A 19250-nucleotide genomic window follows, 5' to 3' on the forward strand; every position below is an offset into this window, starting at 1 on the left:
AGCTTAAGACTTGAAATACAGATTTCACTTAACCTATCTAATTGGAGTTGACTCGGCCTGTACAAGTAAAATGAATGTCTCGCTATATGTGACTTGACATTATCCATAGTCATAAGATTCAGTTCAAGGATGTAGTTGATAAAGGATCGAATTATACTGTAACTAATACGGAAAGGTCAACGACAGAATCAACCTGTCTTCTTATAGCTCTGGGGGAATGTTTCGGATTTGCCAATCACATTTTGCGTACTCATTCCGTTATGCAAAGATTAAATATAATTCTGTGAAAATTAATTTAATAGTTGCATACAGCTAGAAGCAATAAGAACCTAATGGGTCTCACATAAGACTTGGAACCCAAAAGAGAAACGGATGTTAATTAATTAATGGAAGCCCAACTGAGCCCGCTAAGGCCCAGTGCATGGGGTGGGGCGATTTTCATGTATGAAAATACATGAATAATTTAATTTGATTTTAACAATCCTAATTAGATTATGATTGTGAATTAAATTAATTAAAGGATAAATAAGTTAGGAGTTTTAACTAGATTAAACTGCTCCTATTATTATCCTATAAGGATTACTATTATTATCTTTATATTTAAGATATAATTATAGATAATAAATAAGAATTATATTCCGAATTAAATTCTTATTCAGTAACCTAATTCTATCTAACCAGGGTTTAGATACAAGAGAATATAAATACCCCCTACATGTGAATTTTTGAAACACACATAGCAAACCGGGAGAGAGAATTTCGACCTACACCATAAGGACGAGATTATCCACTGTTTCATTTCGTTCAATTGATTACATCTCTTTTCTCTTTATCCTTGATTTTGTGTTGATTAATTAGAGACAATCTATTTTGGTTGTTATATACGGTTGATTCTAACTTGATCTTCAATTGTTTTGTTTTGTGCTTGGGAACTCGAAGTAAGAGTTGTGGGCACTTCGTTTGCAACGGTAGATAGAACTTCTAAAAGGTATTTCTTTCTATCCCTCTTTATATGAAATAATGATTAACGGATCTTGGGTTAATGGAAATAGGTTAAAATTTTTATATTCCCGCTGCCATATGTTAGCCTATTTTCCTTCAACATTTTTCGTTCCCTTCTTATCCTTTATTTCGAGATCGAACTCTTGAAGTAAGAGTAACCACCATATCAGCCTCGGCTTTGCATCCTTTTTTGCGAACAAGTAGCGTAGTGCAGCATGGTCTGTGTGAACAATGACTTTTGACAGCACCAAGTAGGGGCGAAATTTGTCGAAAGCATACACAACTGCGAGGAGCTCCTTCTCGGTCGTGGTATAATTCTGTTGGGTCTCGGTTAATGTTTTGCTTGCATAATAGATAGGTCTGAACTTCTTCTCAATCCTCTGCCCAAGAACAGCTCCCACACATGTATCGCTTGCATCACACATCATCTCAAAAGGTTGTTCCCAGTCGGGTCCTGCCAGTATGGGCGAGTTGACCAGCTTGCCTTTCAATAGTTCAAAAGCTTTTAGACAGCTCATATCAAATGAAAATTCCACATCCTTATGAAGTGGTGCTGACAAAGGCAGCGCAATCTTTGAAAAATCTTTGATAAATCTGCGGTAGAACCCTGCGTGTCCCAGAAAACTTCTCACATCCTTTACATTAGTTGGAACAACCAGCTTCACTATCACTTCCACTTTAGCCTTATCCACTTCCATCCCCTTTTCCGAAATCTTATGCCCGAGAACAATTCCACCAGTAACCATGAAGTGGCATTTCTCCCAATTTAAAACTAAATGGGGTTCCTTGCATCGCACAAGCACAGCTTCGAGGTTGTTTAGACAATTTCCAAAAGAGTCTCCATAAACAGAGAAATCTTCCATGAAAATTTCTACAGTCCGCTCCACCATATCATGAAATATAGACATCATGCATCTTTGAAACGTGGCTGGAGCGTTGCACAGTCCAAACGGCATCCGTCTGTAGGCATAGGTTCCATATGGACATGTGAACGTTGTCTTCTCCTGATCTTCACTGTGAATTGCAATCTGATTGTACCCCGAGTAACCGTCTAGGAAACAATAGAATGCATATCCCGCTAACCGTTCTAACATCTGGTCGATGAAGGGCAAAGGAAAATGATCATTCCATGTGGCTTCGTTGAGCTTTCGATAATCCACACAAACTCGCCATCCTGTTATGGTTCTCGTGGGGACCAACTCGTCTTTCTCGTTGAGTACCACGGTCGTTCCTCCCTTCTTTCGTACAACATGAACAGGGCTTGTCCACACACTATCGGAAATGGGATAAATAATTCCGACATCCAGCAGCTTGATCACCTCTTTTCGCACGACTTCCTTCATGTGGGGGTTCAATCTGCGCTGTGGCTGGACAGATGGCTTGTGATCCTTCTCCATCAAAATTCTGTGGACACAAACTGTCGGACTGATACCTTTGATATCATCAATTTTCCATGCGATTGCATCCTTGTTCCTTCGCAGTACCTCCATGAGTTGAGCTTTCTGATCAGGACTTAACTTTGAAGATATAATAACTGGGCTCCCGCTGGGTGGTTCCAGGAAGGCATACTCGAGATGTGAAGGTAAAGGTTTCAGTTCAGGTTTAGATAATGGTACAGTTGGTATCTCCGGTGGTTCTTGATGAGTGGGGACAGTAGGATCTAAAGGAGGTGTAGGTAGGTTGGATTCAATGGAATAGCCTGTTCCTTCACATAAGTTCACCTCTTCTCCCAATAGAGTTTCCAGAGTGTCCTATTCCTGCAAAGGGGAAAGACTTTAGAAATCATCTAAGAAACAGCATGTGTCATCACTAGTGTTAGCTCGTCTCATTGCCTCATTCATTTTAAAAATGATCTCCTCCCCATTAATTCTTAAAAATAGTTGTCCCTCTCCCACATCTATCAATCCTTTACCCGTTGCTAAAAACGGTCTCCCTAGGATAATAGGAACATGCAGGTCATCATCTATGTCCATTATGATAAAATCAACAGGCAATATGAATTTTCCTACTTTGACCAACACATCTTCCACGACTCCCCTAGGATAACATACTAATCGATCGGCCAACTGAATTGACATTCTGGTTGGTTGTGGTTCTCCTAATCCTAGTTTAGCATATACAGAATACGGCATTAGGTTTATGCTAGCTCCTAGGTCACATAGTGCATTTTCAATATTTAACCTTCCAATTGAACAAGGAATAGAAAAACTCCCTAGATCTTTTAGCTTTTTCGGAAGCTGCTGCTTGTTCTGGAGTATTGAAGAAAAATCCCTGTTGAGTTGGATCATTGATATGTTTTCCAGCTTTTTCTTGTTTGACAAGATGTCTTTTAGGAATTTCGCGTATGTCGGCATCTGGGCAAGTGCTTCCACGAAGGGAATGTTGATATGCAACTTCCTCAAAGTGTCTAGCACCTTAGAATTCTGTTCTTCCAGCTTTTTGTTGATTAACCACGTTGGATATGGCACAGGTGGAACATATGGCGGAGGTGGCTTGTACATCTTTCCGCGTTCCCCCTGATCTTGCTCACTGGTGGATTTTTTTTCGACGGTTTCTTCTTGACTAGGAACAGTTTGTTCCTGCTCTCCTTCAGTTTCTTCGGATGTTCCTGCACACTCAGCATTTTCATCAGTAGATACAGTTGGTTGAGTTTGCTTACCAGATCTCAGAGTGATGGCCATGACATCGCCCTTTGGGTTTGGCTCCGTGTTGCTTGGCATTATTCCCTTTCCTTTTGACGTAGATGTAGCTAATTGATGGACTTGTGTTTCCAGATTTTTAATTGACGCTTGTGTTTGCTTCATAAACTGCATCATCATCGTCTTCATGCCTGGCTCTATTGAAGGAAAATAGGCTAACGTATAGTAGCGGAAATATAAAATTTTTAACCTATTTCCATTAACCCCAAGATCCGTTAATCATTATTTCATACAAAGAGGGATAAGAAGAAATACCTTTCAGAAGTTCTATCTACCGTTGCAAACGAAGTGCCCACAACTCTTACTTCGAGTTCCCGAGCACAAAACAAAACAATAGAAGATCAAGTTAGAATCAACCGTTTATAACAACCAAAGTAGATTGTCTCTACTTAATCAACACAAGATCAAGGATAAAAAGAAAGAGATGAAAATCAATTGAACGGAAGGAAGCAGTGGAAAATCTCGTCCTCGAGCTAGGGGTCAAAATTCTCTCTCTATTTTCTTAGGATTGAATTTCGAAAATCCTATAGGGGGGTATTTATAATCTTTCTTGTATCTAATCCTTAGTTAGATAGAATTAGGTTATTGAATAAGAATTCAATTCGGAATAGAATTCTTAATTATTATCTATTAATATATCTAAATATAAAAGCTAATAATAATAACCTTATTGGATAATAATAGGAGTAATATAATCTAATTAAAACTCCTAATTTATTTATCCTTTAATTAATTTAATTCATAATCCTAATCTAATTAGGATTAATAAAATCAAACTAATTATTTATGCATCACCATGCATAAAATCGCCCCCCTTGAGTAATTGGGCCTTATTGGGCTCAATTGGGAGTCCGTTAATTAATTAACATCTGTCTCTCTTTTGGGTTCCAAGTCTTATGTGTGACCCATTAGGTTCTTATTGCTTCTAGCCGTATGCAACTTATTAAATTAATTTTCAAAGAATTATATTTAATCTTTGCATAACGGAATGATGTACAAAGTATGTGATTAACAAGTCCGTAATCATTCCCCTAGAGTTATTGAGTCTTTCATCTCAAGGCATTTCAAAGCACAAAATTTCCTTTCCCAAACCTAAACTAATATATGAAATATATAAAATGAATAAGTACTTAGGATTAATTTATTTACTTGGTTACGCCCGAGATAAAGGTGGTCTTGATTGTAACCTTATACGTATTTTTATTGTTTTGTGTTCGCTTAAGAGGTACCGACCATGCCATGGGTGGATGCAATCGTTACTTTAAACTTAAACACGCTTATTTTTTGCTTAAACGTTCCTTCCATACCTCGATTGTGATAAGGGTGGTCGCAACCGTGGCCAAAAGTAAACGGTACTTAATTTTCTTCCCTTTCATACCTCGATTGTGATAAGGTTGGTCTCAATCGTGGCCAAAAGTTAAGAATTCAACTAATTGATTAATTAATATGAAATATAAAATTGAAATTGTAACTTGGGAAAAAGAAAGATAGCACATTCATCCTATATTGACTTAAAATTCAACATGTATTATGGCTAAAGTTTCCTTAAAAACTTCAATTGGTGTTAACGTAAGACGAAATCAAACCGAGCTAAAATTGTTAGTTCAATTTAATGCCTATAAACCTAATTGAAAATTTAAAACAAGATTTATTTTATCATGAATTCATGATATAAAATAGAGATTGAAATAAAGAAGTGTTTACTTAAATACATTCACTCGAGACAATTTTTATTTAAAATCGTATCGGAGATTTGTGAAAAATTTGAAAAAAATTACCCGTATAGAAATATTATTTCTATAGATAACGATAACCTAAAACATAATAATCATATTAACTTATTTTTAAACATATGAAATGTAAGGTTAAAAAAAATAGTGTGAAATAAAATGTGTTGCAATATATGTTGCATTTGCATAAAAATTATTCGTTGCATTTAGTATTTGTGCTAAAAATTAAAATGATATATGTATATCTCCTCCCACACTTAAATTGGACCATGTCCTCATTGGTGCAAAAATCGAGATATCATGAAAAATAAGCACGAAATAAAGCATACGAAATAAAGATAGAATATTAGCAAATTAAAATCATTCAACATAAAATTAAAAATTGTACCAAACATAAGAAAAAGAAATATTGTACCAAACTTTAACAAGATAAAAATAAAAATAAAGAAGACAACCTAAGCATTAGGCGGGGAATCCGGAGGTGTTGGTGAAGTCTCCACATTTCGGCGACGGAAGAATGAAAGCATCTGATACCGAGTAGACCTATGCTCGCGCCTCAAAGTATTGAGGTTGTCATTCATCACCATGTTATTTTCTACCAAATCATCAATTCTTAAATGCATTTGACGATTATTGGAATTGATTTGGTTCAAAATTCTCCGCAAATCCACCGGATCATCCTCTAGAGGTGCTCGGGGTTGTGGTTGAGCTTGCGGTGCATCCTCCTCGCCTTCCGCCTCGCCTCCTTCTTCGGTACCTACAAATTGAGAACTTGAAGCTCCTCCACCCATAGTGCCACGAAGATGGGCAATACGGGAAGCATATGAAATAAAGACGGGAGGAACCGAAGTAAGCAATAAGTGAGCCCGCTCAAGTGCCGAGATGTCCAAAATTGGAATATACCCATGGTAGGTGGTCATGTCATAATCGGCCAATTCACCCCGTGCTCCCAAAACAATAGCCGTGATAAAATTACAGAGAGGGACTTGATTTGTGTGAGCCCTCAAAGCACGGAACAAATTATCAAACAATATACCAATGCTATCAATCCTCAAACCTTTAAACAAACTATCCAAAACAAACAAATCCCGAACTTGAATCTTCGAACTCTCAACACGACCAAACAAGGAAAAACTCAAATATTTGTGAAAGAAGAACACACAATTGTCCTTAATCAACTTGCTTGAAGTGTTTTTGGAGTTAAAACAATCTTGGTCCGAAAGAGTTTGCCAAACAGAATCATTATCAAAATCTTTAGGCTTATCATAAAAATCAGTAGTAGGGAAACCAAACATGTTTCCCATTGCCTCATAATCTATGGTGTAAGTCACCACATTGGTCCTAAAAGCAAGTGATGTCTTCTTCTTGTTCATGGTCAAGGTGACCAAAAACTCCACTGATAGGGGTATTTTACCCCTATCTTTTAGCGTGATTTACGGGTTAATTTTAGAAAAAAAAAAATAAGTTTAATTGCAAAAATAGAGTGTTTTAATAAAATAACGGAATAAAAATAAATTCCATGCATTCAGTTAATTTCCCTTATTTTTGAGTAATTTAGGAAATAAAAACATCAAGCTAACTCGGCCCCGAGATTTGTATTTCAGGTACGAGCAAGGAGTGAAAATCCACTCAAATACGCGAGGCGCATCATCCCATATGCGGGGCGTGAAACATAAAGTCAGAAATAATTGCCCTATCCACAAACACCACGCGGAATCTAGTCAGCATACGCGAGGCGTACGCCAACTTACGCGAGGCATATAACACATGTCAGAAATAATTGCCTAATCCTGAAAAGTCAGACTGCATGGTCTCCCCGAGTCAACGATCCATACGCGGGGCGTACCACCTTACACGCAAGGCGTGTAAGGGAATTCTTCAATGCAAAAATATCAGAAACTCATTCACGCAGGGCGTGCCTCAAGCTACGCACGGCGTAAAAGGACCAAATCAAGCAATAAAAAGTCAGAGACTCAAACACGCAAGGCGCAATCCATCCTACGGGGGGCGTGTTTGAGACATCAAGATCCGGAATTGGTCCACATGCATGAGATTTCCGACGGAATGGGCATACACGCGGGTCATACTCCACCATACGCGGGGCGTATTATGGGATTTCTACACAAATAATGTTGCTCCATACTTGTACCTTGCAAAGTTACAATTTTGCCCTAGCTTGATATGTATAAATAGGCAGCTCTTGATACACACAAAGATACACCATTAGAGAGAGCAAAAACTATACTTGTTTTGATTGTTGTAGTTTAGATTTGTTTTTAGGCTTTGTGTAACTAAACTCTTCCATCTCGAGAGCTTGTCCGTTGCTCCCGGCATTTCATCAAAGTCCCGCTCCATCTCCGCACACCAAGCTCGAGAGCTCCACCATTCAAGTCCTTAGAGACGGCTTTTGAGTCCGGTTAGCTAGTTCCGAGGGTGGATTCTTCCCTTTACACTTGCTAATTAGCTTGATCTCATCCTATGTACTAGGCTTATTTGTAATCCATATTTACACTTTCCATATTTATAATTTATGATTCATAATCTTCTTTTCTATATATGTGTTGATGTTTGTTATTTGTTTTGATATTTATAATTGATTGTTGTGTAGGAGAACGCGACTTCCGACGCCATTCGGGCTATTTTTAGGGATTCATATAGGTGTTGCCTTACCGGAAGTGACAAACCGGAAACCGTAGGAATTGACAAACCATGGAACTTACGGGCCCTAATTTTTGGTCCCAAGCATTAGACACGCCTTGACTAGGAACCACGTAGTCTAAGTACTTCACGGGTCGGTTTCTCTACACGTAGTCGTCTTTGCAAGAGCAAAACATTAACCATATATGTATTAGGAGTCATTATTTGTCATAGTTATAACTTATCGCATTCATATCACTCCATAGAGTTTCGTTATATAAATTCGCCTCACACGTAGCTAGGAGTAGTTTGTAGTTTTGTCCCACACTAACCTCAAAGTATTCACCGCTTAAATAACATATAAAACCGAGTCGTTTAATACTTGCAGTTATAAATCCCGTGGATTCGATACCCGATCTTAACCGGATTATTACTTGATACGATGGGGTACACTTGCCCCTAAGTAGTGACGTCTAGTAGATACAAAGCACTTAGAAAGACCACATCCATAGTCATAGCGCAATCATCGTAATATACATTTCGTCGTTAAAAAGAACACTACTAGGTGACACACATCAAGTTTTTGGTGCCGTTGCCGGGGATTTATAATTTCTTGCAATATTAGACAAAAACGTTTTATTGTTAGTTTAAGCATTCTTTTTGTATAAATTGTTTATATCAACTTCTTTTATATTATTCTCTTTTTGTGAATAATTTATTTTGTTGTTAGTAATGATCTTTTTCATGATATGACGCCTTATAGTCGTGTCTGTGGGACGACCACAAGGATGACGGATGTTCACACCAACAATCAACCTCGCAACTCGATGTGGTAATCTCTATGCTTAAAGATATTCATGTGAGATTATCTAACACTGAGGCATTTTGTAGGGATTTGGGAAATCAAATCGCCAGATTGAAGTCTCGTATCGATTCAACCGCGGACGAATCGATTAGAGACGCCAATCTGGTTGGTCAAAATGTAAAGCTCGAGTTAATTGAGCCTTCTCAAGAAGACTCTCCAAATACCGAAGGTTGTCTCAACTGCGAGGAGCCGGAGATCCTAATCGATGCACCGGTTGCGTGTGAACCCATGGAAAAGAATCCAAAACTAGAAGAGTTTGAGGTTTATTCTAACTCGGAATATTTCACTCTTTTTGAACTGCCAAAAGAGTCAAAAAGGGAGCAAACTAAACTCTTCAATAATTTCTTTAAATATAGCTTTTTGTTTTCGTTAAATTTGTTTGAAACTAACAACCCGTTTTGTAGGTACGGATTGTTTATTCAAGAATTTGCATTTCTAACGCGAATGAAAGCATACACCTAAGAGGAAATTCTAAGTCGAGCTCACCGACTATAAAGTAGCGCTTCTTGGGAGGCAACTCAAGCTCGAATAAAGTTTAATTTTATGTCTTTAATTTACTTTTAAGTTTTTACATTTAAGTTATTATTGTGTGCTTGATTATTTTTTCTTACATTTTATTAGGTGTTCGTGTAATTTTGTGTCAATTCGGTGGGACGATCTGGAAGAGAATCGTAAGTATTGACGTTGGCAAAAATAAAACAAAAATGGAAAAAATGAAAAAAATTATTTTATTTTATTTTTATTTTATTTTATTTTTATTTTTATTTTTTATATATAATATATTTATGTTGATTTTATAAAATTAAAAAAAAAGAGGGTGCTGCTGGCCGCTGCGGCATGCGGCAGCACGCTCCGCGTGCAAGCGCTGCCACAGCTCCAGGAGCTGCGGCACGCGGGGCGCGCGGCAGCACGCTCCGCGCGCAGCGCTGCCCAGCGCTGGCAGGCAGCGTTGGGCATCGCCGCTGTGCGACGCCCGCCGGCCGCAACGAGTTGAAATTTTTAGTTTTTTTTTCTTAATAAAAAAACAAAAATATATATATAAAAAAAATAATAATAAATATATATATATATATAAATTAATAAATCAATAAAAATATTTACATTAATAATCTTACACCCAATTTAAATTTTAAATTTCATATTTTAAATAAATGCCAACCGAGTTCGAGAGTTGATGCCTCGAACACTTCACACGTCATTACTATCGGGAGCGGAACATGTCATATCCACCACCATCGGAAGTTGTTTGAGGGAGTCTTCTCTACCTTACTCTTTTTCTTTACACTTTGTGCTTCAAATTTATTTCGCAATGTTGGAACTTATTGCGTTTTTAAGTGTGAGATGGGTAGATAACCCTCTATCTTTCAATTTAAATTCTATCTTTCTTTTTGTTTTTGTTTTCTTTTCTTTTGCGACGTCCTGGGAATAGACGTCATTTTAATAACGCAGAGGGTCGTGCAACCCCGCACCTTCAGTTTGTTTTGCACTAAATAATTAAGCTAATTTATTGATCCCTAAAATTCTTCCGACAAACTACCCCCCTCGGAAATCAATTAAATGGTCCGTTATTTGTCCTTAAATAAAAAGACGTCGACACAAAGGATCATTTTAGTAAGAAATTTTAGTCTTAATTTTGAAGTTCTAGAATTTATGCAAAGCTTAGGTGATACTAAACAAAAACATTGAGTCCTAACCCACATGTCATCTCCATAATGAAACTTAAAAAGGCAATAAAAACGGGATGTTTGAAAATTTAGCGAAGACTCGATAGTACAAAATTTAACCCGAACCTTTGTGAGATATTTTTGAGCCTAAAAGAGTTCGTACGAGAACTCTATGTCCTTCACAATTTTTTGAGAGCTTTGACTTCACTCGAATCATAGAGTTTGCACCTAATACCGGGTTTAGTACACTTATTTTGGTTAAAATGGCAATAGATGATAAAACGAATCCACTTAGTCTAATCCTTTTCTTAAATTATTTTTCTCGTTTTCATTAACCTCTAGGAAACCCCCTCGAGCCTATTAACCAACTTTTTGTTGTTAACACCCTATTTAACATTTAACCCTTTTTCCTCTATATTAAATACCAACAAAATCAAGTCGCACCCGAAACAAGCCAAAGGCCTTGACAAGTAAGCACCAAAAGCTTTCGAAACCGTTTTTGTGCCGCTCTAAAACGAAAAAGAAAAATACAATAAAGAGCAAAAAGGCATTCTCAAGCTCTACCCGAGCAATTTCGAGTTATATCTTATGAACTCACCGATGCCAAAATGAAAATGCGGTACGATCACTAAATTGGTATTTAAACTCGAGTTTCAAAAATTAACCACTAAAAAGCCACCCACATTACAACCCCCCTCCGGGTTCATTTTTAATACTGTCTAAACCATGACATAAGAGGAAAAACCCGGATGAAAATGCAAACTCAAAAGTGATCTCGGGTAAGTGCAAAGAAGAGTGCTAAAACACCGACCCACCAAAGTTTGAGCGTAAGAGTGAAATCCCTTGGTGAGGTATTATTGGGTTCTCAAAAGATAATCAACCCCGTTATTATTGCCTATTAATTTTAATTATGGAGGTTTCAAACAAGTTTTGGTCGCTCGATTGTTTGCGTAGGTACTCACCGAAAACTTTGCATAAAACTTTAACTTTGAAATCACACACTTGGTAAAACCAACCGTTGGTTTGTTTCTTAATAATCTCAATCCCTTGTCTTTCGATTTCTTTTACTTGAGGACAAGTAAAACTTTAAAGTCCGATATACGAAATAAAGATAGAATATTAGCAAATTAAAATCATTCAACATAAAATTAAAAATTGTACCAAACATAAGAAAAAGAAATATTGTACCAAACTTTAACAAGATAAAAATAAAAATAAAGAAGACAACCTAAGCATTAGGCGGGGAATCCGGAGGTGTTGGTGAAGTCTCCACATTTCGACGACGGAAGAATGAAAGCATCCGATACCGAGTAGACCTATGCTCGCGCCTCAAAGTATTGAGGTTGTAATTCATCACCATGTTATTTTCTACCAAATCATCAATTCTTAAATGCATTTGACGATTATTGGAATTGATTTGGTTCAAAATTCTCCGCAAATCCACCGGATCATCCTCTAGAGGTGCTCGGGGTTGTGGTTGAGCTTGCGGTGCATCCTCCTCGCCTTCCGCCTCGCCTCCTTCTTCGGTACCTACAAATTGAGAACTTGAAGCTCCTCCACCCATAGTGCCACGAAGATGGGCAATACGGGAAGCATATGAAATAAAGACGGGAGGAACCGAAGTAAGCAATAAGTGAGCCCGCTCAAGTGCCGAGATGTCCAAAATTGGAATATACCCATGGTAGGTGGTCATGTCATAATCGGCCAATTCACCCCGTGCTCCCAAAACAATAGCCGTGATAAAATTACAGAGAGGGACTTGATTTGTGTGAGCCCTCGAAGCACGGAACAAATTATCAAACAATATACCAATGCTATCAATCCTCAAACCTTTAAACAAACTATCCAAAACAAACAAATCCCGAACTTGAATCTTCAAACTCTCAACACGACCAAACAAGGAAAAACTCAAATATTTGTGAAAGAAGAACACACAATTGTCCTTAATCAACTTGCTTGAAGTGTTTTTGGAGTTAAAACAATCTTGGTCCGAAAGAGTTTGCCAAACAGAATCATTATCAAAATCTTTAGGCTTATCATAAAAATCAGTAGTAGGGAAACCAAACAAGTTTCCCATTGCCTCATAATCTATGGTGTAAGTCACACCATTGTTCCTAAAAGAAATTGATGTCTTCTTCTTGTTCATGGTCAAGGTGACCAAAAACTCCACCACGTATTCATAGATATGGGGAAAACGCATAAAAACGAACTCTTGCCAACCCAAAGCCTCAATAAAAGCATCAATTCTAGTGGAGAAGTTTAATGCTGTTACCAAATTGAAATCAAGGAAGTGCATATCCACAAACTCTCGCTTGGAATTTGAAAAGTGAAGAAATCGAGCGGCTTCCTCCTCCGTTTCGATATCGAAATAGGCTCCGCAACGAATACGAAGGCGATTAGCTTCCGTAACCGGAGGCTTTTGACCAACAGTCTTTCGTCTAGGCATGGTAATGGTGGTGGCTAGGGTTGTGTAAAGAAGAAGAAGAAGTGAAAAAGAGAGAAGAGCAAAGGATGAAGATGAATTGAAAGGGGTAAAATGAGGTAATGAATTGAGAAGAGAGAAGAGAGGGTAAAGAATAAATTGGGAAGAGTAAAAGTGAGGTGATGTGAGGTTTGTGTAAGGGGTAGGTTTATATAGGGTGAAATAGGTAGATGTAGAGGTAGAATAGGAATAGGAATAGGCCTGAAATAGGGCAAAAATCGGAATTAATGTTGCCTGAGGTTGCGTGTCGCGACCGAGAATGCGGATCCGCGGTCGCGGAAAGCGAATTTCAGAGAAAAAATTGCTCTGAATTCGGCCGTTTTTGCTGAACTTATCGAGAATTTTAAATTCTCGGTAGAGAATTGGTCAAAAATGGCTTTTTTAGGTGCCTTTTGACTTGGTTTGTGCAATTTTGTTGGTAATTTGTGTCCTGAACTTAATATAAACTGTACTTGCACTTAAAAACTAAAATAAATAGCATTAATTGCAAGGAAAACCAAAGGTTTAGCCTTATTAATTTGAATTAAAGGGAAATAAATGGTATATGAAGAATTAATAAAACTTTAATGCTCATTTATGCATATAAGTTAAAAAATCATATTAAGTGCATATTAAGTTCATATTAATACATATTAAAGAAATGAATTTAATCAATTAAATGAATTGGAAAAACTTAATGTATTGAATCCAATGAATTAAGTTTATGAAGTGAGATTATGTGTGGATTAAGAAATCATATTAGATTAATCTAAACATTTAATTATCGTCATTTAACCAAATATGTTTAACTATTAGAAAACAAATGATCTAAGATGAATAGAAAAAGTTAATTTATTAATAGAACACATATGTACAAATATAAAAATAAACAATTCAATTACAACAAAATAAGAAAAATATGTACAAAATAAAATTGAAAAACCTAAACTATTCTATATATTCATCCCTATCAAGCAGGATTTCTGTGACCCTATATTGGTCAATTTTTAACTGCACGAAAGCTTGACGTTCCGGTGCAGAAAGAAAATGCGGGCCTGCACGAAAGACACGTTTTACGAGTCATTCGAACTCTAAAAACTCATAGTCTATTGTCGGGAAGAATTCATCATCACTCCAAGGAACATCAATAGTACCCTTGGTACCGAGAATTATTCCACAGATTATATTGCCGAACCCAATCTTTTTATCCTTGGATCGAGAAGCGGCGACAAGACCCTCCATCAGAATTTTTGAAGAATCAACTGTATTTCCTTGGAATATATCTCCAAGAACATATAAATCGGTGTCACGGACCACACTACTAAATGTGCGACTGAACAAACTGTGACACAAGAATTTGTGTAAATACAGCATTGAGTTGGAGTGAAAGGAATGATTGTAGGCGAGTCTAAGGTTGAAACGCCAAAACCAGTAAGCATTCTCCAAATGTCCGTGGATGTCATGTCTTTGCCAGGATGACGTTTGATTGTATCCCTCGGGGGAAAACCAAACCAGGCCTGCAACTCTGGATATCCAAAAGTAAAGATTTCGCCATCTCGAAGAAAACTAAGACGGACCCGTCGTTTGTTAATGAAACGAACGGTACAGAAAAATTCCAGAATCCAATCGCCAATGATTGGAAATCGCATTTTGGCGAATTTCGTCCACCCTAAGCATTCCAAATAGCGACTCATGTCATCGCTTATTCCAAGTTGATCATTCAAGAAGTCATCCATATATAATATTCCAACAAAGAATGTATAACGGAGCCTCCAGTAGCACCTTCCTTCATCGTGATTGAAAATAGGAAATGGCGCACCATATCGTTTGGACAAGTCTGGACGTTTGTTGCTTGAAGCAGCATTTTTCTTTGAGGTTTTGTGTGTAGTAGGCATGGTAAAGAACTTAAAGAAACAAGGTTTCTGTAACTTAGGAAAAAAATGGTTGTTTGAAGAAAATCAGAAAATTGATCTGACAAAGATGAAAAGAATGTAACAGAACCATGATCTTCAAGGACTTATTTATAAGATTTTAGGATGAAATGAGGTGTTGTTTTGATGCGAAAATGCATAAAATTATACCTTTCTGAATTGAAGAAACTTAATTTTTCGTTTATGAAAGGGTTTGTCTACAGGTTGAAGATGATTCAGGTCTGATGGTGCAGAAATAACGTGTGTCGCGACCGAGAATTTCCTTGCGGAAATCAGGCATCGAAACCCATTTTCCGATTCTCGGCCGAGAATTAAATATTCTCGGTAAGTTCAGAAAAAACCTAACCTATTTGACAATTTTGAAAAGGAGAATTCTCGACTGAGAATTCCAAATTCTCGGCAGAGAATCGCCTGAAACTTCAATTGTGAACTAATTGCCTAAAATCAAATCTAAAATCATGAAATAAACATATTTTATGCATATAAATCATAATATAAAATCATCTAATCATAAAAATGGCATGTGTAAAATAAAATAAAATAAATAAAAAATCAATAATTAATTAAAAATGAAAAATGGAATGAACAAAAAATTTAAAAGAAATAAAACAAAATAAACTGTGTTAGAAAAGCTAAACAAATTATACGTCGGATAATCTTGTTACGAACTTAATTCCTATATTTGAAATATTTTTCGTAATAAATTTTGCATCGATTACCATTAACTTTGAAACGAACTCCGTTAGGTCCTTCAAGTTCTAAAGAACCATAATCGAATGTTTTGAAGACTAAATATGGTCCTATCCATCTGGACTTAAGTTTTCCTGGAAATAAACGAAGCCGTGAATTAAATAACAGCACCTTATCCCCAATATTAAAGTGTTTGCCTTTAATCTTGGCATCGTGCCATTTTTCACTTTTTCTTTATAAATCTTCGCATTTTCGTAAGATAGATGACGTAACTCATCTAACTCATTTAAGTCGAGCAAACGTTTCTTACCTGCTTGTCGTAAATCAAAGTTAAGTTCCCTAATAGCCCAATAGGCTTTGTGTTCTAATTCGACTGGCAAATGACATGCCTTCCCATACACTAAGCGGTATGGAGTCATTCCTATTGGTGTTTTAAATGCAGTACGGTATGCCCATAACGTATTGTTGAGTTTACAAGACCAATCTTTTCTTGAAGATGAAACTGTTTTCTCTAGAATCCATTTGAGTTCTCTATTTGATATCTCCGCCTGACCATTTGATTGAGGATGGTATGGCGTTGACACGCGGTGGCGTACTCCATATTTTTTCATAAGCATATCAAAACTTCGGTTAATAAAATGGGTACCGCCATCACTAACGATGACTCTTGGACAACCAAATCTACAAAATATATCGTCAAGAAAACTAACAACTACTTTGGAATCGTTTTTCGGGGTTGCAATTGCTTCAACCCACTTTGAAACATAATCAACGGCGACTAATATGTAAGTTTTACCATTAGAAGGAGGAAAAGGTCCCATGAAATCTATTCCCCACATGTCGAAGACTTCAACTTCTAACATGGTTGTGAGGGGCATCTCATCTTTCCTTCCTAAATTTCCTGTTCTTTGGCACTTATCACAACGAGTAATAAATGAACGGACGTCTTTAAACATCGTAGGCCAAAAGAAACCACATTCAAATATTCTAGCTACTGTCTTACTAACTCCATTATGTCCTCCATAAGAGCTAGAATGGCATTCCGACATGATGGATTCATATTCATTTTCACCAACGCATCTCCTAATTATCCCGTCACCATAAGTCTTGAACAAAAAAGGATCTTCCCAAAAATACTGTTTAATGTCAAAGAAGAATTTCTTCTTTTGTTGGAAAGTTAATCCTTCCGGAGCAATGTTGGCTGCAAGATAATTTGCAATATCCGCGTACCATGGTGACATGACACTTTCAATTTGATAGAGATATTCATCGGGGAAATCATCTCGTATACCGTTAGTTTCACCTATAGGACCGTTTTTATCTTCGAGCCTTGATAGATGATCGACGATAAGGTTTTCGACTCCCTTTTTGTCTTTAATTTCTATATCAAATTCTTGTAGAAATAAAACCCATCTAATTAGATGTGGTTTAGCATCCTTTTTAGCAAATAAATACCTTAAAGCTGCATGATCAGTATAAATAATAACTTTCGAACCAAACAAGTATGACCTAAACTTATCGCATGCAAAGACTACAGCTAACATTTCTTTCTCTATTGTGGTGTAGTTTAATTGTGCACCAGAAAGTGTGTGACTTGCATAATAAAGAACATGAAGTTTCTTATCCTTCCTTTGACCTAAAACACATCCGACAGCTAAGTCGCTTGCATCACACATAATTTCAAAGGGTAATTCCCAATCAGGTTTAGCAATAATAGGTGCACTGACTAAAGCTGTTTTCAATGTTTCGAAAGCTTTAACGCAATCTTCATTAAAATCAAAGGTTGAATCTTTCATGAGTAAATTAGTAAGTGGTTTGGAAATTACAGAGAAATTCTTAATAAATCTTCTGTAAAAACTGGCATGTCCTAAAAATGACCTTACTCCCTTAACAGTAGTTGGAGAGGGTAATTTTTCTATTACTGAAGTTTTTGCTCTATCCACTTCTAATCCTTTTTCAGATATTTTGTGACCTAAAACAATTCCCTCGTCAACCATGAAATGACATTTTTCCCAGTTTAATACCAAATTTGTTTCTTCACACCTAGACAAAACTTTATCCAAGTTTTGTAGGCATGAATCGAAAGAATCTCCATAAACTGAAAATCATCCATAAAAACTTCCAGGATATCTTCAATGAAATCATTAAAAATTGCAGTCATACAACGTTGAAATGTTGCAGGTGCGTTATATAGACCAAAGGGCATTCTCCTATATGCAAATGTTCCGTAAGGACATGTGAAGGTTGTTTTATCTTGCTCATCCGGGTAAATATATATTTGAAAGAATCCGGAGTAACCGTCTAGAAAATAATAGAAAGCATGACCAGCTATTCTTTTGATCATTTGATCAATGAAAGGTAGAGGAAAATGATCTTTCCTAGTTGCTTTATTAAGGTTCCTATAGTCTATACAAACCCTCCAACCAGTGGTGGTTCGTGTAGGTATTAATTCACCTTCGTCATTTCTTACAACTGTTATGCCTCCCTTTTTAGGTACACAATGGATTGGACTAACCCATTCACTATCCGAAATAGGATAAATGATTCCATTGTCTAGAAGTTTAGTAATCTCATTTTTGACAACTTCTTTCATATTCGGATTAAGGCGCTTTGCCTATCCGCTTTAGGTGGCTTATCTTCTTCTAAGTGAATTCTGTGCATTACAATGCTCGGATTAATACCTTTTAAGTCTGAAATTTGCCAACCCATACTTCCTATCCTATTTCTAACAACTTCTTTCAATTTCTCTTCTTGAACTTGTGTTAGTTTGTTAGAGATAATTATAGGTAGAGAGTCGCCTTCGCCTAAGAAAGCGTACCTCAAATGACTTGGTAATTCTTTAAGTTCTAATTTAGGTGGAACTATAATTGAAGGCGGAACTGGTCCATCTTCACGAATCAAAGGCTCTGGGTCCTTATCTTCTAGTTCCTCACTCATTATAGGTTCTATTATTTCTTCTTTTTGAACAATGTCATTTACACATTCTTCAATTAAATCAAGTTTCATACAAGCGAAGTCCTCCATAGGATATTTCATCGCTTGGTTCATATCAAACTCAATCTTATCGTCTCCTATTCGTAAAACTACTTTCCCTTCCGACACATCAACTAGAGTACGTCCCGTGTTCATGAACGGTCTACCAAAGATTAGCGGACAATTAACGTCATATGCAAAATCTAATATAACGAAATCGGTAGGAAAAATAAATTTGGCAACTTTAACTAAAACATCCTCAATAATACCATATGGTCTTTTAGTGGTTTGATCCGCTAATTGCAAAACCATATTGGTACGTTTGATATCTTCTTCTAAGCCTAACTTATTAAAAATTGATAACGGCATCAAATTTATACTTGCCCCTAAATCACAAAGACAACTTGGGAATTCAATATCTCCCAATTTACACGGAATGGTAAAACATCCGGGATCTTTGAGTTTGGTGGGCAAATTACTTGATGCAATTGAACTGCAATCTTCAGTTAGTGAAATGGATGAAATTCCTTCCCAACTGATTTTCTTTGAAATTAAATCTTTGAGGAATTTACCATAATTGGGAATTTGCGTAATCACA

At 36.8% G+C, this 19250-nt stretch overlaps 1 pseudogene; it reads right to left on the reverse strand.

Annotated features, from left to right (window-relative positions):
• Positions 1-1088: 1088 nt before the first annotated feature.
• The window catches only part of LOC136217068 (uncharacterized), a 48875-nt pseudogene continuing 30713 nt past the window's right edge, over positions 1089-19250 (reverse strand).

Source organism: Euphorbia lathyris, chromosome 2 (genome assembly GCF_963576675.1).
Source record: "Euphorbia lathyris chromosome 2, ddEupLath1.1, whole genome shotgun sequence".
Lineage (NCBI taxonomy): Eukaryota > Viridiplantae > Streptophyta > Magnoliopsida > Malpighiales > Euphorbiaceae > Euphorbia > Euphorbia lathyris.